Here is a 21306-nt window from a genome sequence, read left to right on the forward strand (position 1 = left end):
CCGTGACACAGAAGATGACAAACAAGGGGACACAACAAGGAGAGAAAACTCTAGGCTAGATGATCACAAGGACCAAGCAAATGAGGAATGAGATGACCGCGGCGAGACCGACGGTGAGCCAACGAGGCTGCAAGAACCCTGGCAGAAGAGGATGATAACAGAAGGATTTATTCCAAGAACTGCAAAGATGGATGCCCGAGAATTGGACGGGTGGAATCCTCTAGCTATCTTCACATTCTTACAAGCCTTCATCCTCCATAATGGATCATTGCAGGGCACAGCTGACAATGCAGCTCAGAACAAGACCTGAAAAGACACCCGACTCAATGTCACTGAAGAGAGACGTGATTCTGATGCACCTTCAAGCTCACAAGTCAAAGGAGCAATGGTATCGGCACTGCACTGAGGAACACCAAGAACAGAGATGCTAAGAAAAATGCCCAGCGTTTGCAATAAGCAACTCAAAGGGCTAAGGCAAAAGACCTGCGACACGAGATGCACAAAAGACAGAGAAAGCACAACAGACACGTGACATGTACCGGGACTGCTCTGCCCTGCACACCTCGGCACTGTGGTCAAAAGCAAGACTTTATCTTTATAGGGCCTAAGGGGCCCCTTCTTGGGTATCCCCACCTCCAAATCTGGCTCAAAAATACCTCCTGGTTAGTCCCAACTCAACACCCCGCTTTCACCCCTACTGTGGGTCACAGGTCTCGACTTATCTCTTGGATGTCTGGGGATGTCAATCTGATTCAGGTGCAAAAGAAGGCTCCATCACCATGCAGGAAGCTCGTGCCATCACCGGGCTGGTTATCTCTTAGTCAGCTACAATAAAGAAAACCAAGCAACATCAGTGCATGAACTTAGTGGCACCTCAGCCAAAACCTGTCAATTCTGCCACTCACCGTCTCCTAAAAAGGCCAGGGTCCTTAGGCCACACACTTTGGCTACACTCTGAGGCCAACACCATCATCATCATCACAGGATATACCTGGGTTAAGAGGAGACGAGGTGATGCAGCATTGCTGAAACTGGAGGGGGCCCTCACTCTTCCCTTCCTCTGCAACTCACTGCAACTACTCGGCTGTTGCCAAAGGCAACCTGGACAGCACATTCAAATGGAAAAGGTAGAGGCTTTGTCGCAGAGTCCTGTAATACTTCTGGAGGGCTAACGACAGCGGCGAGCCAGGTCCATCAGCCAGTGGGCAAGGAGTTTCAGCATAATACAAGGGGACTACCTAAAGCACACAAATGACAATGGATGCTTAGAGCTTAGAGTGCCAGAACTTGGCATCAAAACAGTAACAACCTGTTCAGTACACCAGTCACCGCTTACCTCACTAACTTGACCTTAACTGCTGAGATCTGGCTTTACCACCTCAAAATAAAGACAAAGAACAATGCTGTAAAACAGCCACCAGTTACACTTGCTCTGCAAACACAAACGGTGACTGACCTTCCTGCAGGAAACCCCCTCACCTGGTATGGGGCGCTCTGCCACAGATTTAATCCGTCCGCATCTGAAAGAAAGTGATCACAAAAGTCAAAGTGCTGCATGAGAACTTCACAGCTCCAGCCATCTCATGTGAATTTAGGAATATCATCTAGAGCCCAGCTACACCCTACATTACAAATTTCAAGTCCCCGGGCCTTGTTCTATTACACCTATGTGCCAGAGTATGCAGCAGTGCAGAGTAGCTCCAGGCCAAACCCATGCAAGCACCCATGACACAGAAGATAACAAATGAGGAGACACGATGAGGAAAGAAAACGCTCTGCAAACAGCATGACTGCAAGCACATCAAAGGGCTAAGGCAGAAGACACAAGACGCCCAAAAGATGCAGAACGTAACAATAGACAGGTGACACGACACACACCGGGATTGCTCTGCCCTGCGCACCTCGGCACTGTGATCAAAAGCGAGACTTCCCTTTATGTGGGCTAAGGGGCCCCTTCTTGGATATCTCCATCTCCAAAGCTGACTCAAAAATCCCACCCAGCGAGTTCCAACCCAACACCCCGCTTTCATCCCCTCCATGGGTTGTAGCCCCCAATTTATCTCTCGGACGTCCGGGGATGCAAACGGGCCTCAGGTGCAAAAGAAGACCGGCTCTCGCTGCCCATGAAGTTCCTGCTGTCACCAGGCTGTTGTCTTTTAGTGGGATACAATAAAGAAAACCAAAATCAAAGGATGAGTTTAGTGGTAAATTGCAGCAAGTCAGCCACTCGCTCACTCCTAAGTGCCCCTCAATTCTCAAGGCACTGGCTTCATCCCGAGCCTAGGGCTGTGGCTGCTATTATGATAGACACCCAGGGTAGCAAGAGACAGAGTTATGAGGCATTTCTGTAAATGCGGGGGATGTGTTTGTGTGCTTCAAAACATGTAAATGCGACTGCTATGCTTACCGAAAAGTCTTAAGCGGCTCCCAAATAGACACCATTTCCCCCCGTGCCCCCTTCAAAACCCCCCTGCTGTAACTCCTAATCCACTACCCTGCTCACCCCCGCCCCCTCTCCCGGTCACAATCCTCAGCTTCCCTATTGGAAGCCTCAATCTCAGACACCATCTATGACAGAAGGCAGATCCCTTTTTGGACACAATGAATTCACCAAGAAATTTTGAAGTATCCCACTCAACACAACCTGGAATAGCAGGAAGTTGTACTGCTCCAAAAAAAAAACCTTAGCACAAACCCAGAAATTATAAAACCACCTTACCACCCCAAAACATACAACCCAAATGAGTGAACTTAAATACTACCTGTGTTTGATAGTATCTTCTTCCCAAGGTCTTCAAAGCCTCTGTTACTTTAGATGCCAAAACAGCCTACTGAAAACAAGCTGAGATAAGCAGAAAGATCCCCATCACTGAAATGAGAGGAGAGCCCTTACCCCACTCACTCCCAGAGAGGGAATGACTCCCCTTGCCAAAGGCTGGGGTTAATATACCCCTGGCCGGGCCCGCCTCTCATTCCCATGATGCCCAGGGAAAAGGGAGGAGCCAAATCCTGCAAGGTATAAAAGCCCTCCTAGGAGCTGCCACTGTTTGGCTCCTCGGACTTAAATTTGAGGTGAGTAAAGGGCTTGGTAGAAAACTCTTCAGGGAAATGACAATGCTTTCTTTTTTTGCTTTTATATTAAGCAAAAGGGTGGCTAGCTGGTAAGAAATCAAACTTTGTGTTTTGGGAATGTAGTTAGGTAATTTGTTGTTAAATTGCATAATTATTCCCAAGTGCTTATTGAGTAGTGCTCCACCTGTGACTGAGTAGGGTGGAGAAAAATAGTAGTTACATGGATGATGTAACTCTTTTTGGGACCTCTAATTAGGGCTAGATACATTATGAATAAATATAAGAATTCTTTGTACTCTCCTAGCTGCCATTAGGGTTACATCCGTGCAGGGCTCGCTCCTGTATGACGTTCAGTACCGGGGCTCGGGTAGGAGCACCCTGAGATGCAATTTAAACCCTTGGAATGCTTAGAAAGGGAGGGCTTCCTTTGATTGAACTCTTTAAAATGAGGGAATAGGTGGGAATTGCCTCCACTTGAACCTATACAATGGCAAATTAATGGCTTCTCCCCTTCAATTTAATCCCCTAAGGTGTTGGGAAAAGAGGGGTTTTCCTCACTTTAAAACTCTCTGGTGCTGGAAAAGGGGGATTTTTCCTCAATTCAAACCCTTAGAAAGAACTGGGCTCCCCCCTCAATTTAAACCTTACAATGATGGAAAAGGGGGAGATGAAAGGGACCTCACATGCTGCCCCACCCGCTCGGGTGCTGCCCCTTGGCACGAGAGCTTTTCCCTGGGTGTTTTCTTGAAGCGATGCTCTTTACCCGGGTGCATCCGGCCGCTCCCCGGCTCCTGCGGAGCGCTGCGACCGTTGTTCCTGAAGCGTCTCTCGGGACGCCTCCGTTGGCCCCTCTCGACCGGCAGCTCCCCGTGTAGGTGTGCCTCGGGAACCCTCCGAAAGCGACCTCTGGCAGGAGCCGCCCCCTCCTCATCCACGCCGGTTGCGCTCGGTGCTGCCGCACCTCGGAGCGGGGGGATGAGGCGGAGAAAGGTCCTGCCGGTCGTTCCTTCCCCTACGTGGGCCGTCGTCCGCCCCCAAAATGCTGGGATGTGGGGCTTTCCTTTCCGTGGAAAAGGACCGGCCTTCTCGTCCGGGTGCCCGTGGCCAAAACTGGGATTCTGCCTCCAAAATTCCCTGTGTCCTAGGTTTGTAATTACCGAGGAAATTCCCCACAGACTATAAGCGATTACTGGTAATTTTTCCTCTGTAATCATTACTGAATTGTGTTTCTGTTGAAGTGTTTTACTTATCCCTTAAGGGGTCAGGGGTTTAGCTGGGTTGTTTATGGCTATTCCTGACAGGCCCAGACTGAACCCGAGCACCCCCTCACTGGTCCACCCTGAATTTCAGTGAAATATTGATGTAGTTTATTAATACTCCCTTTGCCTGCTACTCAGTTTTTCCCTATCCATCCAAGGAGCAGATTTACTCCATCTTTTGTTCCCGAACACAGCTCTCAAGCCCAAATGCCGGTTCTCACAGACACAAGCTAAGTAGAAAACTACTGCAAGTATTTGCTTCTAAGGTAAAATTCTTATTACATCTGGCTAAATGATCAAAATAGATACAAATATTGACGGTCATTGGGGGAAAGCTTTTCAGAGGAGAATATACCCATTTTGCTAGCACTGATCCCATTTTGACAATATTACATTCTTTTGGGTCTGGGATCCTGCTCATATAAGACATCTGAAAGTTGGTATTTTGCAATTTGATATTTTGAAATCGGATCATTTTGCTATTTTGGAGCTTGATATTCTGGTATTTTGAAATGGAATTATTTTGTTATTTTGGAACTTGGTGTTCTTTTATTTTAAAACTGGGTTACTTTGGTATTATGGAACTTGGTGTTCTGCTATTTTGAAATTGGGCTACTTTGGTATTTTGGAACTTGGTAGTCTGGTATTTTAAAACTGAGATTTTGAAACCCGGTTTTCTTTGGTATTTTGAAATTTGGTTTTCTATTATTTTGAAACTAAGTTATTCTGGTATTTTGGAACCTAGTTTTTTGTATGCTTTTGTGGATTTTTGTATTTTTGTAAGTTTTTTGTGTTTTTTTGTTTTTTGGGAGTTTTTTTTGTATTTTCATAAGCTGGGGGTTTGGTATTTTGTTACCTGTGATTGGCAGGGGTCTGGGACATCCTAGTTGAGTCTCTTGGCTTCATTTGCCTTCTTCTGCTACAATTAACCTGGCACGGGAACTGTTAAATCGCAGACTATACAGTGAGACACTTCCTGAAACAGAAATAAATTCCGGCTGCAGCAAAGCCCACCACCACATTCAGAAACCCTTCAGCAAAGCTGTTGGAAAAGCAAAGATGATATCTGGTGCTTCTCTATTGATTTGTCTTGTAATAAAATGAGTAATATTTGGAGCAAGTTGTCTTGCATTGCAAAGTTACTTTTACATGTTTTAAGTGAAAACTGCATGAGATGTTTCCCTTAAATTCTTGCCCTCCCCCTCCCTTTTTTTTTTTTTGGTTGGATGACACTAAAATGAGAAGTGCAAGAAGAGAACCATAAGGCCTATACATAGGCTTTTAAAATATGTAAAATTATAAAATATGCTTGGGTTATTCAGGAAGTCAAAGCACCTGGTTGCACAGTGTTTCTGAGCTTGATTTTGACTCTTCTGAGGAAAGCTTTCATACCATGGAAGTAGTTTTCTCTTAGGCAGCACCTGTTAGAGGCCTGGCACTGACCGATGAAGTTGCTGCAGCTGTATGCTGGTCCAGGTGAACACTGGGTGCTTTTCTCCTATTTTTGAATTTATTTTTTTCTGGTACAGTTTCTTCTTACTATGTATTTAAGTAATCTCCTTGACTTTGGTAGCAGTATCCCTAAGGCACTGTAGTGTGGATTGGGAATAAGTGTCCAGTCATAAAGGTAGCAAATGGGGTTAGTGCAAGCCATAAAATGTTTTGAAGGTTTGTGGAAAAGGTTGTTTTAGCCTGTGTTTAGTTATTACAGAACTTCCTTAAGCTACTTAAGGGCCAACAGATGAAAAATTGTTTATTCCTGAAGGCTATGCTCAGAAAGGGCAGTAAGTCACTTCTTGCGCTGGGATACGCTGCAGGCACCTGGATAAACATCCATCCCTAAAAATTAAAACTCATGTCAAAGTTCTTTCCCTCTTTTCCGCCTTGTTGTTACCAAGCGGAGGAAGCCGAACCTGAAGGAAGTTTGAAAGCCTCTTTCCTCTTGGGTTCTGTACTTAGTGATAGCTCATTATTAATCTGCAAAGCCTTGTCCTTGGAATTCTAATCGAAGGTTACATCATAGCAAATGTTCATACTCAGCTGGAAGTAGTTACTGAGTATTATTTTCAGTAACCTTAACTAGGAAACTGCTTACTCTTTTTTGCTCTGGTACATGGGCAAAGTTTCCTGATGAATATTTAGCAGTGGCATTTTGCTTTAATTCCCTCTATTTTATTTCCATTTAATTCCCTAAATCCATTAGGTCCTGATACTTTTCTTAATGGCTGGAAGATCTTAATCTTAAACTGACAACAGAAAAGGCCCAGGAGTTCCCTAGCTCAGGGTTATTTTTTTCTCTTTTCCTGCCTACTGTTCCCATCTGATATCTGTTCTTTTCAACATATATTTAAAGGAGTACAATTAGTGCTCGGGGAAGATTCGTGAAGCACTACTTCGTCATGTCACAGGACCCAGCCAGAAGATTCCAGTCTGTAGCTGTACAAAATTCCAGGTATTGGTACAAATTATTATAAAGTTAACAAAGTACTACTGTCCCTTGGGGAAGATTTCCCATGTTTGTAAAATCCGTGTGAATAGATAGAAAAATGGTCAGATCGAGTATGTATCAGTTTAAGTCCAGAACAGCATCACTTTAAACTTTCAAAAACTTCTGGGTTTTGATGATGGTGCTACCAGTTTTTAGACTACAAAAATTGACAATACTGATCTCAGAACTGTTAGACATTTCTCCAAATATTTTAATAAATACTGGATACTAAATAAGGCGTTTAGCCTTGTAACTGGTTATAATTCTTACCTGTATGTAGAATGTATAATTATGCACACTAGTGAAATACACTTTAGCATTAAACCTGATTCATGTGGCTCAGTTCTGAGAGCCTTAATGAACTGCACCTCCTAGAATATCCACGTACAGAAGTTTGGCTTTGAAACGGGCTAAGAGAAAGGAACAAGACCTTACTGATCCTTTAAACGTCATCTTAAAGGAAGCACATCTGTCATTTTGCTGAGGGAAGGATAACTGCATTAACATTCCTCCACTGTGCCCTCGGTGAGGCGGTGCAAGATGATTCAGAGGCTCTAGTTCAGCCTTGGTAGAAAATGCTGCACAGCTCAGATGGTGGGTGATTTCCAGTGTGCGTGCCATGTGCCATTCCAGTCAGCCAAGTCAGAAGGAAGCAAGGAAAGAGGGTCGATGGGTAGTTCAGAGGCGTCGGCTGTGTTCAGTCTGATCGTGGGAGCAGCCCAGGCCATGCTTCTGCTGGAAGTGTTCTGTGTGAATTAACTAATGTTGCTGTGACCAAAACACCTGAGCAGTACTTTGCTTTCCTTTGTATATTTAACATCTCTTTGGTCGGCAAGGACCTGGCATTGGGTTAGCCTGAGACACTGGAGTCTGGGGGATACTTCTCAAAGCCTGGTGAGAGCACTTGGGTTTAAATGTCAGCAGATTGACTGCTGATTTGCTTAGAATTTAGTGGGAGGATGTTATAGATCTATTTTTCTTATTTGCCATATGAAATAGGCAGTATATTTATTCTTTGAAATAGGACTCTCTGAGATGCCTTACCTGGAAAGGTTTCTCTGACTGGGTAGGAGCGTGTTCTCTCCCTCATCCTGCTGGTGAGTCATCCCAAAACAGAACCTGGCTGTGAACGGTGTCTCTTTTCAACGGGTAGGAAAGATTTTCAGCTTAGAGTTTTGGAGGCAGTTTGGAGGAGGCCCCAGGAGTCCAAGGCCAGCCAGAGGTCTAGTTCCTAGCAACTTTTGTCTGGGAGGAATCCTGTGACATTCTCAATTTTAAGAGGTGGAATCCTGCATTCGGACTCCAGCTCCTGGCTGCGAGCGGTGGCTTTTTTCCACAGGTAGGGAACATTTCCACCCTCCTGTCCTGGAGGCAGTTGCAAGTGCCACCTGACCTAATCAAAAGTATATGCCAAGGCTTAATAATAACCCAGAAGATCCAGTGCATCACTGACTGAGCCTCAGTCAGTTCAGCTGGGTTTTGCGGGAGAGGACCACTGGGTTTGAACCTTTGTACCACCCTGTTTTGTGGGATTAAGGACAGCAAAATAAATATATTGATATAAATTATAGAAATCACTTATTTGCATTGATTTTAATTACTCCCTACAGATCGCAAGAGCTGTAAGTGCTGTTACTCACCAGAACAATGACCGTGGGCAAATCTCTTTCTCTCTGCCTAGAGGAGAGACGTTGGGGAGCGTTTGCCAGCAGAGGGGCTCTACGGAATCTTCACTGCTATGGTGGCAGGCACTTGACTGCAATAAAGATGCTTATAATAGATTTTTTTACGTTACTTTCTCGACCAATTGCAGTTTTCACGTGCTTTCCCCGCCAGGCCCCGCCTACACGGGGCGGTGCACGATCTCCTAGAAGGAGTGACGCTGCCCCCGCCGCCGCAACTCCGTTGTTTCTAGGGCGAGGAGCCCGGCGGAGCGCAGCGCTGACACCATCTCCGCGCCGGGGCGGGCGGCTCGGTGAGCTGGAGGCGGCAGGAAGGCGGGGAGGCGGCAGAGGAAGCGAGGAACACCCTCTGAGCCGGGCCTGGGCCCGTGGGCGCCACCGTGCGCGCCACCGTGCGCAGCAGTGGATCTCCCCAGGATAACCACCAGCAGCCAATGCACCCGGGGGTAATCGATTCACTCCCGGTAACTGACCCAACGCGGGGTGAGCGGCAGCCGTGTCCCTAAACTGCCCAAGTTTCACATCAGACTGGTTTGTTTGGCTGTGTTTTTTTTTCTTCTTTTCTACAATGTGAAAATTGGGGCGAGGGAGGTTGCTTTTTCAAAATCCTCGATTTTAGGAGTTTCCAGTGCTTTTCCACACCATGAAAATTCGTGCTTTTTGATTTTTTTTTTTTTTTTTTTTTTTTTTTTTTTTTTTTTTTTTTTTTGTCCATGACAATGTGGAGGGCTTTGGTTTCTGGCTGCATCAATCCACGCAGTTTCTGAAAGAAATTTCACAGTTTGGGGCTTCTGAGAGACAATTCTGCTGGGATTTATGGAGCGAGAAACCAAAACCTTTACCCAAAACTGTTTTGTTATCCCCCCGGACCCATACACTTTTACATATTTATGCTCATCTATTTCGACTATGTCTATTTGCACTTATTATACAGAATATCTGTTTATACTTACAGATCTATTGACACATCTGTTTAACTTCTGTTAACGCTTAAACCATGTATTTAGACTGCTTAGACTTGTGCATTAATGCTTCAACATCACTTTAGACTTCTCTATTTTGACTTCTAGAAAAGCTCTGTTTAGATTACATCTAATATCTGCTTAGATTTTGTATGTAAGAGCTAATAGCTGTTAGCTCTTTTTTTTTCAGTCCTTCATATATATAATCGTTTGTTAAATTTTGAAGTCCTTTATTGGTTAATTTATATCTATATAAGAGTTATATTTGCATTTTAAAAGCTTGTATCTCTCAGTTTGGCTTGCATGGACAAGCTTGGGTAGTGGGGGGGCAGGGAGGAGAAACCACAACAGTGGCTTCTGCAAGGAGCTTCTAGAAGCTTCCACTGTGTCTGGAAGAGCCAGTGCCTGGTAGCTCCAAAAACAGATGTGGTGCTGGTCAAGGCTAGGGCAATTAGAAACGGTGGTAATACCTCTGTGATAACATATTTAAGAAGAAACAAAAAAAATGTATTGCACGGTTGTAACTGTGCCCGGAGAAGAGCAGGGTGGGAATACGCGAGCGGAACAACTCTGCAGCCACCGAAGTCAGTGGGGAAGGAGGCACTCCAGGCGGCGGAGCTGAGATTCCTCTGCAGCCCATGGTGAGGACTGTGGTGAAGCAGCTGTGCCCCTGCAGCCTGTGGAGGTTCATGGGGATGGAGAAATCCACCTGTAGCCTGTGGAGGAGACTATGCTGAAGCAGCCTGCCCTTGAAGGACTGCAACCTGTGGAAGAATGACTCACACTGCAGCAGTTCACAGAGATCTGTTGCTCATGAGATGGACTCACATTGGAGAAGTTTGCAGAGAACCATCTCCTGTGGGAGAAACAAGGGGGGATAAAATGACCATAACCCCCCTTCTGTGTCGCTCTGCGTTGCTGAGGTACAAGGTGGAGCTGGGAAGGAGGGAGGGACAGGGGGAAGGTGTTTTTAAGGTTTTCTTTTACTTCTCATTATCCTGCTCTGATTTTGTTAGCAATAAATTCAATTAATATCTATAATTTGAGCCTGGTCTGCCCATGATGCTGTTTGATGAGCCATCTCTCCTGGTCCTTATATCTGTCCAGCTGTGGAGAGGAGTAAGTGAGCAGCTTTCATGGGTGCCTGGCATCAGGCCCGGGTCAACCCACAACACTTATACAAAACATCCGTCACGTGAAAAGGAGAAATTTCTTCAACCTTTAGTGGGGGGAGATCTACTCGAGCCTTAGTATTTACCTTACCTGTCAGCCCCCTAGGAAAGCTGAGACCCTTGTGTCTGATGGGTCTGTCGCCATCCCATTACAGGAACGCTTCACTGAGCAGTCCTGCTGGATCAAAGGGTGGCTAAACTGACTTATTCAAGGACACACCAACAGCATAAGGGAGACCCCTCAGCAGGTATTCCCACTTTATGACCCCCTAGCAGCTCCTCCTCTTTATTTATGTCACCTGCTGCCAGTGACTGCTACCATCCGTGAAGGATTCACACCAACAGTTTCTAGAATAAGACTCTTTATTAATATAAAATAGTGACAGGTTAAGGTTCAAGGATTGTCGGCGATAGTATCTGACTGCAAAAACATATTCAAAGAAATACAAGCTCTAAGCCCCAATAAAAGTATTCAGTGTGCACAGAGCATGGTTATGGCTGGATGGCCGGGCCCAGAGAGTGGTGCTGCATCCAGCTGGTGGCCAGTGCAGGATGTGGACCTGCAGAAGCGAGTCTAGAGGAAGCCACAAAAATGGAGGGCTGGAACACCTGTTCCATGAAGAAAGGCTGAAAGAGTTGGGGTTTCTTATCCTGGAGAAGAGAAGCCTCCAGGCAGCCATTACTGTGGCCTTGCAGTACGTATAGGGGGCCTTTAAGAAAGATGGTGACATACATTTTAGCAGGATCTGTAGTGATAGAAGGGGTGATGATTTTAAACTAAAAGAATATAGATCCAGACTAGGTAAGGAAGAAATTTTTTACAGCAAGGATGGTGAAATACTGGCACAGACTGCCCAAAGAAGCTGTGCATGCCTCATCCCTGGAAACATTCAAGGTTGGACAGAGGTCTAAGAAACCTGATCTAGCTGAAGATGTCCATGCTCACTGCAGGGGAAGTTGGAGCCCATGACCTTAAATTGCATGATTCTATAAGTAACAGACAGCTCTGGTGGTACATCCTCGACCCTGCAAAGAATCAAGAGCCACCAAATTATACTGGTAACGTCTTTTCAATGGGCATCACCCAAGTTGTTCAGCATCTGAAAGACAAAAATTGGTTTCTGTCCTTCCTCAGCCATGCTACAGGTTTGTTAGAGAAAACAGGAGGCTGAAAATTTACTGCCTCTATGCAACCAGTTCTTTTAAATCACATTTCCATACAATACCTTGTTCGGTGGCATTCTGTGTCACGGTTCCATATACCATAGCACAACCCAAGCTTCTACACACAGAGCAGGACTCTATACAAAGCTGTTATCACTTGAAGAGCTGTCCCCTTCATAAATTACTATCTGCAAAATACAATAAGACAGTTCGGTTTGAAGTCTTCCCCCCTTCCCCCCTTTCCCCACCCCCCTCCAGCCCCACCCCTTAACTTTGCTGCGCTGCTACTTCTTGTGATACTTGTAGCACTGCTGGGAGCAGTATCAGGTCCTCAGTTTGGAAGTCTTATGACAAGGCTCTGAAGCGCCACAGCTAACTTGAAGAAGACCGAATAGTAATACCAAAGTTTGAGTTACTAGATCAATTTACTATAAATTGCTGAAAACTCAAACTTTAAAAAAAGTATCATCTATGAATGTGAAAACAATGCAAAATTTAAATTTAAAATATGATTTAGGAAAAAAAAAAGTCCCAGACTTTTTATTCTTTTTACCTGGTAGCAAATCTTTGTCAGTATCTGCCAGCCTATATGTATTTATTGCAGTGCAACATGGAGAAAAGCTTCTCTGAATCCTCTCATGTTTCCTCCACTTCATGCTAAGCATGCATGTACATTATGCACAGGCCACTAGATCTCAGTGCGAGACAAGAAAATCCAAGGAAAACATTAAGTTTAAAGTCCCATTTTTTCCATTTTCTAGGATTAAAATGCATAGCTTTCAGCTAAAAATTGAGGCTCTGAACACAATTTTTCTACGCAGAAACTAGACTTAGAATTCAACTTAGCATTTGACTTAACATTGTCGGTATACAATAAGCATAGGTGTACAGAGCTGGCCACACAGCAGTTCTGCCTGAAACAGAACTACTTATTAGTTTATCCATCTCAAATATTTAAAGCATGTGGCAGAAGTAATTCAAAGAAATCCAGGGTAAATTAGGCACTGTGAATGAAATTCATATCCTAAAATGAGAGTAGTACTAATTTCACTTTATACCGGTTTAGGTGGTGCACAAGCATTATGCAGACTTGTCCACCTGTACCCCAGAATGGATTTCGTCATTCAGGATAAGCTTTCACTACAGGTTTGCTCGAACATCTGGAAAGGCACCACAGGAAGTTGCAGCAAATGTGGTATGGATCACATGCCTGTGTTTCACATCTGGAGTAGTCTAATAGTGGGGAGGGGTGTCACCCATTACAGAGAGAACATGTGCAATCACAGTTTTAAGTCACACACTCTTTTCCAGATTTATCTGGGATTCTGAGAGCAGCCTGAAGGACAAGGTTTAGATTATCACCTTTCAGAAAACGTGGGAATTTAAGACATTTTCCATTGTGCTCCAGAATACATAGATAACCCGGTCTGCTCATGTATCCTCACTGCAGCCGGACCCTTGTTTAAAGACAGCCTTTCTGACCCAGTTTCTTCCACTGGACTTCCTTCAGATGTTGAAAAACACCTACCTAAGGCCAAGCGCTCCAAGAGGCACTCAACTATTTTGACTCTCAGATGCACCCAGTCAGTGCACACAAATGAGAAGAAAAAGGGAGAATAAAAGCACTTTCTGTCCTATCTAGTCCCATAGATGGCCCGAGATAGATGGGCATCCCAGACTGCAATGTGCAGCAGAGGTTATTTAGTGTTGCTTGGTGCCTTCCCAGATACTGGAAGCAGCTTGGCTAGTACTCTCCTTTATACAAAAATCTAGAAGTGCGGAGTTTACACGGTGCCTCAAAGAGCGTTCCTGGCTCTTCTGCCTGTTGCCAACTGACTGGGAATGAACATGAAAAGCAATGTCAGAAAATAGAAGTTATAAAGTTCTAGATGTGTGTTATGCTCCAAAGATACACATTCCAGTACTTGTCTCCAGGCACTCTGAGCTGGAAAACAAAACAACTTTCTACTCCTTGTGAGTTAAGGGAGAAACTGGGAAGGAGGAAGAAAAAAACCACACACAAATGGGAAGATGACACCACCACAAGTCCCATGGAAAAAAATCAAATATACAAACAAAAAACCCAGCCAAAAACCAACCAAGAACCTTAGCCTCAGATTCCTAAAGGAATTCAAAGGAACCCAAGCTGCATAACTTGATGCGATTGGTTTCATATTCAAGACTACACTTAGAATTACAAGGTTATTTGACCATTGCTAACGTGGGTATTTCCTAGTACGAACGTCCACGTTTTGTTTCTTAACACAAGGTGGCAGCATACGGCACCTAAAGCCTACTGGCGCCATCTCTGATAAAGCCAAACAGAGCTGAGTTATCTAAGTACAGCACAAGCTGCTCTCTCTGAAGTCGAGAAATTACCAGAAATCTCTAAAGTCTGCACAAGAGAACTTTGAGTATAACTTTATCGCCTACTACCATTTGGCTATATCTGCTTTCAAAAGTAATTGTAAGCTACCACTATCCTAGAGGAAAAGGGTAAAATCCCTGTCTCTTCTGTCCTGCCAGTCAGTGAAGTCAGGTCACCAGCCTTTCAAGTCTACGAACAGATGGCATACATTAGAGTGATTTTCCTTCTCCTCTTTTACAAATGCAATAGACCCTACCAGAAAAGGTATAAAGAGTAGCCCTAAAAGAAGAGTCCAGAAGACTGTTCTTTCTATGTGGTATTCCTGCTTCAGAAAAAGGAAGTGTTTCCAGTTTCTGAGCATTTGTCTTCTTCACAAAAACCTTATAAAACCCACCTTGCAAGAATACTGTGTGGTTTGATGCTTCTAATGAAGCCTGTATGCATTTATGCCCTGTTAAATTCCATTTAAGCAAAACAACATTCTCTGGTAAATCAAGAAACGTAAAACGAGGCATTCAGTTTTGAGTATCTCTTCCAGCTCATTTTACTCATTCCGGGTAGGGCCAGTTTTGTTCTTTTATGAAGCTGATTTCTCTTTTAAAAAACAAAACCAAAACAACAACAACAATAACAAAAAAAAAAACCTAGCACTTTTTTGTCATTATTTTTACATGTACTTTATACACCCATCCACCTTGGGCAAAACCCACATTTGCTGTGCCGACAAACTTCCACTATCACAGCTTTGATGCGAGACCTGTGCGCTGGGTAAATAAACAGTTATTATGATTCCCTCTCTTTCCTCCAGGACATCACATCAGTCAAACGGATTCAAAATCCATTGTACCAGCTGTTGAATTACCAGCTCCTGGGGCACAAGACATGGGCAGTTCAGGATCCACATGGAAAAAGTCTGGATCACCATGCCAAGGGACTCCAGAAGACTGTTCAAGGACACCTTCGGTGACAGCTGGCAACAGCTGTATTGTGAAAGAGGAATCCTGTGATAAAAAAAGTGCAAGTCTGATGACAAGGAACGATTCTGGGGCAGATTCTTCAAAGAAGGCAAAGGCTTTGTCACTGAGCATAACACCTGAAGTCAGGGATGCATAAGGGAGACAGAGGTAGGCTGTAGTGATGTGCAACATTATTATTAGCAATATGACTGCCTAAGATTATGACTTGTCAGACAAGCACAGATGATAGGTACAGACAGGGAGTTTGGGCAGACTTTTTGGAAATGCTAGTTTATCTCTATTAGTCTTTATTTGAGTGAATACAAACAGTTGGGAAAAAAAGCTAAAGTTCCTGGGAAGAAAGTTTAGTACATTAAAACAAACAAACCATCCCTGTCAGGGAGGCCTTAGCCTTCAATTTCATGTTTTGGATAAGGTCTCCCTGACAGATTTTGTTTCCTTGGGTTTTGTTTGCTTGAGATACTTTTTTATGCTGTCGCTACCAAACAGTGGACCAGAAATGCAGAATGACCTTTTATGGCTAGAAAAAAAAAATGGTGCAAGGAAGAGGGATTCAGAATCATTAGGAAATTAGAGAAATCTTCAAAAATAGAAGGACCCTACACAGGACATATGTCCTTCATCAGAAGCCACATGCAATCAGGGTGCTGAAATTGACAATAAAAAAAGAGAAAAGGGGGTTGGGAGGGTTTAACCTAAGAATCACAGGAAAGCCAGCAAGTGTTGAAAAGCGCACGGTTTTTGGTCATACACACAAATTTTTGTATTTTCCTAAGTATAAAAAGCATTCATCAAAACACAAGAACAGTTCAACATCCTTGCAAGAGCAACAAAATCTGGATATCTACTACAATGGGGCATTTAACCTTTATTTTTTAATAAAGTAGTAGCGTAGCTTGAAAAGTAAAAATATTTCCTAGTGACAGGAAAACATTTTAAAGACATCAAATCAGCAATCATGCTTTATTACCTACTAGAAAAGGCTAAGAACCAATCCAAAATAATTATTCTGACAAAGGGAAAGGACAACATCCCTCAAAACGTGGAAATTATGGTGAAATGCAGAAAAACAAGACATGGTCATAAGCTGTCATATTAAAACACAATACGGCAGGCCAGAAATATGGCTTGGGGAAAACCACTCGCAGACAGGAAGAGAACTGGTGACTCCTTTCCCTGCCATATCAGGGACTGCAAGGTCTATCAAAGAATTCATAAAGCAAGCTGATGGTCAAAACTTAAGGGGGTACCAGAAGTGATTGTCACACCCGTTTTGTTTCAGACAAACTTGGAAGCGTTTCTGTGCCATAAATTTCCTTTACAGGTGTTACAAAATATTTTAAACTGAAATATCAGTAGAACAGATTACAGAAGGGATTAAGCCATCAAAACAAATAACAACTAGTCATGAGGCCATATGGTATCCCTTCTGATGCTTGACTTGAGGATGAAAAAACAAGCACAGCATCTGTGGTGTTTTATCTCTGTACTAGGGGACGGGATGGTACCATACGTAACGTGATTTTTTCATTGAGATTTTCAGACAGCTCCAGGCTTAAAAATCCTATGTCCCCCCCAGGCATGCTAGTGCAAGCATACTAGTAGAGCTAGCTAGAAGAATTTGCACATACATAAGTAGTAAATGTACATAAAACATCAGCACAATTTTTGCAAAGGAAATTTGTGCCTGACAAATCCTTTAGAACTATTTGGAATTATCGGTGAACGTACAGACAAGAGAAATTCACCTGATGTACTGTATATGGATTTCTAAAACCCGTTCAGTACAAACCCTCAAAGACTTAATCTACGTTGTGTGGGACAACAGGAACAGTTCTCTCATAGAGAAGCCAACTCATTAAAAGGCTAAAAGAAATTGAATAAATGGCCAGTTCATAGTTGAGTAAAAACTGCCAGTAGATTCAAGCAGAGATCTCTGATTAGCCCTAGGAAACCATACTTACAGAGGATTTGAAAAAGTCAGGTGAGTAGCGAGGCAAGAGATTTCTAGCAATGTTCTCCTGCGTAGTTAAAAAAATGTCCCTGTAGGGTTGCTGCAGGGGCTAACAATACTGCAGGAACAAACAGTAAAGCTGCAGATGCATTTCTGTGTGAATAATGCAAAAAATAAACACCAAAGACGCACAGGGTATGGACGTTCAAAGTTTGAACATCAAACATTGAATACTGAACAGAGAACCGTTATGACCAAAAGGAGATCTTGAAAATTAATGGGTTTAAAAGCTCATTGCTCAAAATTCAGATAGAAGACTTGGAAATACTTGAAAAATAATAGAAAACATAGGAGGGGAAAGAAAATAACATTACAATTAATCCACACTGCTCCTCCATCTTGAATATGGTGTATAATGCAGACCTCTAACTCTCTGAAATGAGGTAACAGTAGGTACTAAAAGATATGCATGTATGAAATAAGATACAAATCAGCTGCTGTACAAAACAGACTTTTCTTCAACCAGAGAGCAAATTGGGTCAGGCATGACAAAGTTCAGCAGTTATCACAGAAGTGATATTATTCATCACTTTCTGTAATAGAAGTCTTAAGAGGTGTCAAATGGCACTAGGAAGTACCAGGTTTAAACACACATCTCTCTCCTTCTTTATGCAGCACCTGGACATTGTAAAACTCATTTTTCCATCAGATATTGTGAATGCTAAAACTTGGCATAGCTTAATAAATCACTCAGACAACATCAGATGAAATGTGCAAAGACAGGACCTCTAGTTCATGAAATTTATCAGCCACAGGTCACAGTCACGAGAAAAATATTCCAGGGCTGTCTTGGACAATGGACCAGAGATTGAACTCGTTTTGACTACGGAAAATCCTTTAACAAACACCATCAGTCTTTCCTTGCTTATTAACTACTTTATTTTAATGTAGGCATGCTTAAAAAAAAAAAAAAAATCTCACGTCTTCATTTTATGACCCTAGAGGTCTGTGGCACATTACGACTACAATTAGAACACCTCAGGTGGCTTGTTTCGTCCACAAAAGACCTCCTCCCTAGGAAAAACGTGAGATGTATGGACCCCTTCTGCCGTTAAATTCAATGCCTCACAGATGTGTTCCAGTTCATTTGAACGCATCTGGAGCTTCTTATAATTCTCAAGCTTTTTTCCACAAACAGAACTTAAGAATCATGGCCGAGACCTTAAATCACAAGTATCTTCAGAACAAAATGCTGCTGCTGTACATTTCCTTCAACTTTGTGTCATATTTCCAACTCCATTTCTCTGGCTAATTAGGAAGAAACCTTTCAGACAGTATTCTAAGAATCTCTGTTGACATTTTGTTCAAAGGAATTGTTACTAAGATTTACTCAATCGAGCCTGTCCCTTCATTTCCTTACGCTCCAGTGTTCTTTCAGGTATACCAAAGAAAAATACTGTTAAAACCACTAAAAATGGTAAACTAAATTCATTCACTCCATAGCTTAATCACACTTCTTTGACTAATGTTTAGATTTTACTAAGGTGTGTTTAAAAGTATTTTGAGGGTTCCCTAAGGCTGCTATAACTAGAATTCCTGTAAATGCAGGCAAACCTGAACACATAGTTCCAGTTCACACACTAAGCTCACAGAATGTCACATGTCGGAATGCAGCAGGCAGTTCAGTGACTTGCTATGTAGCTGGGCACATTCTGGTAGATAACCTGAGAGCTACACACACCTGTGCAGTCAAACAAGTGCAGCAATTAGGATAAACAGATTTTAGATATTCATTATGTAACATGTTTTCATGAACTTCTAAAGCCATCCCCAAATAACCTCGTCAGATTGAAGAACAGCCACTGACATAAAAAGCCATGCTCAATCTGTTTAAAAGTTTTAACTGCATCTTACCAAAAGGATGAAAGCATTCACCGCCTCTTAACGATCAAATCGAAATTCTTTCTCCCCATCTCTCCAGCTCTGATGTTCGCAGATCTATTAGTGATCAACAGTTGTACTGTTACAGGAGAAGCCCACTATCACGGTAGCTGGGGTAACAGAAGTCGTGTCATATTACTCAGGTCAGCCTAAGAGAGGACACAAATAGGAGAACTTTCAACTATCAACATTTACTGGTAGTATCATCGTGTAACATCATTTGTGTTTGGAGATACAAAAACGTGGTAGGAAAAGGTCACAAAAGAAAAAGATAAGCCTATATGCTTGCTAAAAAAGAAAAAAAAAAAGCCCCAGAGGCATACTTTAATAATGCTTTTTGTATTTATGGAAGCAAAAGATACACGTTGAAAATACTTCTGCGTAACCGTCATTTTTGTTACGATGGTGCTGAAGAATTGAAGCCTGCAAAGTGCTAGAGATTATGTGTAAGCATCAGCCTCAGCTATTTAGAAGAGAGAGTTTCATTCATCAAGTCAAGACCATCATTAGTCTATCAGTCAAGGCTGATTTCTAAAAACAAAGTTCCTTTGATTATAGGAGAAAAACTTAACTATTTAAAAAGTTCTTGTTCTTTAGCTACATCTCACATTTCATCCTAGAATCTTTGTGCACTTTGAAACATGCAATCTCTTTTCTAGGTTTAACTAGCACTTATTAAGCTAAGCACTACATTAAGCTAACGTACACAGGTAAAAACATGGAATGTTTAGCTCAACGACCCCACCACCAAGCGCTCTTCATAAATATATTGTCTGCACTCAAAACTCGTGAGGATTCTAAAGTCTACTGGGCCACAAACAGAAAAAATTTGAAATAGAGTCACTTATACCAAAAAGTCAAATACGCTAGCCCCAGTTAATTGTGCAGTTTGCTTTAGAAGGGGTCAGCCCTAGTTAATAGTTTAGTTTAGAAGGGGTCAAAGACACTCTTCATGAGCCAGCCTTCAGCCACTGCACTCAGCTTCACTCAAACCAAACAAAAGTGGTGAGCATGTACTTGGGGGGAGCCCTTCTAAGGACATCTGCCGCAGCTCAGATTACCTTCAGTCTGCCAGCAACCAGTTTAGAGTCTACAAAGTTATTTCTCTTGGGGCTACCCAAGGTCTTGCTCAGATGCACAAAATCCAGACGTGTACGAGTGAAAGCCCTAAAGGAAAGAAAGGCCCATGACCACATACCTCTTGAGTACAAAGTCTCTGCCTACAGCTCTCTTCTCCGTGTTGTCTCGTCTCTTCAGTCAGGGCCCATAAGCTACTTGATAAGAGCAATTCGCAGTAACAACAGAAATACCTGTAACAGTTGCATTTTACCAGCTTTCTAGAAAGTCTCCAGTGGCATTTCCAGAAAATAAGAGGACACAATGCAACAGGCCACACAGCGTACCACACCAGACACTGCACTCCGAGTATGCCCGAACTAATTTTTAGCTCCTTATTTCTAAGGGGAAAGAAAACAATTATTTTTCTCTAGTGCAATTAAAGCACAAAACAACCACCTAGTCGAGGACTATCTACACTTCCCCACGTGAACAGTCGCTTACAGAAAGGCTCTGCAGAGGAAAAGGCTGGGTGGACAAGGTCACTGGCCTCTGCAGCACTCCCCAGGGTAGACTGCATCCTACCTATTTCGGAGGCGTGTATGAAGAGCGACTCAGTCCCTATTAACGAAAACGAACAGTAGCCAGCAGCGAGGAAGCGCTGACGGTCGGCCTGCCCTCCAGCGGCCTTTGCGAGCCCCACGGAGAGCCGCGGCCCGCCGCTCGGCCCACTGCGGAGCAGAGACTTCCGCTGCTCGGAGCCGCGAGCCTCGTAATCCACGGCTGGTGCAGAGCCAGCACCCTCCCCAGCGAAGGCTTCCCGAGCCCACCCCAAGAGGAGGGGGGGGGGGAGGAGGGGGGAGGCACGGGGGGGGGACGGGGTAAGGAGGAGGGAGACCGTGCTGCAGCATCCCGGCGGCTGCGCGGCGCAGCCCCGGAACGCCTGAGCAGGAAACTCCTATTTTGGCCCGCGGAAGTGCCATAAAAGGCATGGAGGAAATTCCAAATATGGTCGGCGCGGTTCCGGACGCCGCGGAGGTGGTGCTTCTGGTCAGCCGGGATCGCCCCCGGCGCGCTCGCGGCGCTGGCGCGGCGCCGCGAGCGCTGGAGCCTGTGGGGGGGGGGCGCCCCTGAGCCCAGCCGGGCCGCCGTTCCTGTCGCTAGCGGTCAGATCTGAACTGGGCTTTAAATCACAAACACCTGAGCTTTAG

The 21306-nt window shown here is 43.8% G+C and overlaps 3 long non-coding RNA genes across 14 annotated transcripts; 1 reads left to right on the forward strand and 2 right to left on the reverse strand.

Annotated features, from left to right (window-relative positions):
* Positions 1 to 726: 726 nt before the first annotated feature.
* On the reverse strand, positions 727 to 2892 carry LOC138118280 (uncharacterized). Its single transcript, XR_011155077.1, has 5 exons — positions 2763 to 2892; positions 1480 to 2153; positions 1337 to 1378; positions 992 to 1238; positions 727 to 825 (listed from the first exon to the last, which is right to left on the reverse strand). It is a non-coding gene; the product is annotated as an uncharacterized lncRNA (long non-coding RNA).
* A 162-nt stretch (positions 2893 to 3054) lies between these two features.
* On the forward strand, positions 3055 to 8600 carry LOC138118006 (uncharacterized). Its single transcript, XR_011154956.1, has 5 exons — positions 3055 to 3072; positions 4526 to 4597; positions 6685 to 6783; positions 7844 to 7916; positions 8430 to 8600. It is a non-coding gene; the product is annotated as an uncharacterized lncRNA (long non-coding RNA).
* A 2380-nt stretch (positions 8601 to 10980) lies between these two features.
* Positions 10981 to 20933, reverse strand: LOC138118005 (uncharacterized). Of its 12 annotated transcripts, none has more exons than XR_011154954.1 (7): positions 20681 to 20933; positions 20238 to 20310; positions 19013 to 19188; positions 15030 to 15168; positions 12353 to 12493; positions 11862 to 11987; positions 10981 to 11735 (listed from the first exon to the last, which is right to left on the reverse strand). It is a non-coding gene; the product is annotated as an uncharacterized lncRNA (long non-coding RNA). The 12 variants fall into 12 exon arrangements; XR_011154947.1 differs by having other exon boundaries at positions 12353 to 12487; positions 20238 to 20349; XR_011154944.1 differs by having other exon boundaries at positions 20238 to 20349.
* Positions 20934 to 21306: the final 373 nt, after the last annotated feature.

Source organism: Aphelocoma coerulescens, chromosome 13 (assembly GCF_041296385.1).
Source record: "Aphelocoma coerulescens isolate FSJ_1873_10779 chromosome 13, UR_Acoe_1.0, whole genome shotgun sequence".
Taxonomy (NCBI): Eukaryota; Metazoa; Chordata; class Aves; order Passeriformes; family Corvidae; genus Aphelocoma; species Aphelocoma coerulescens.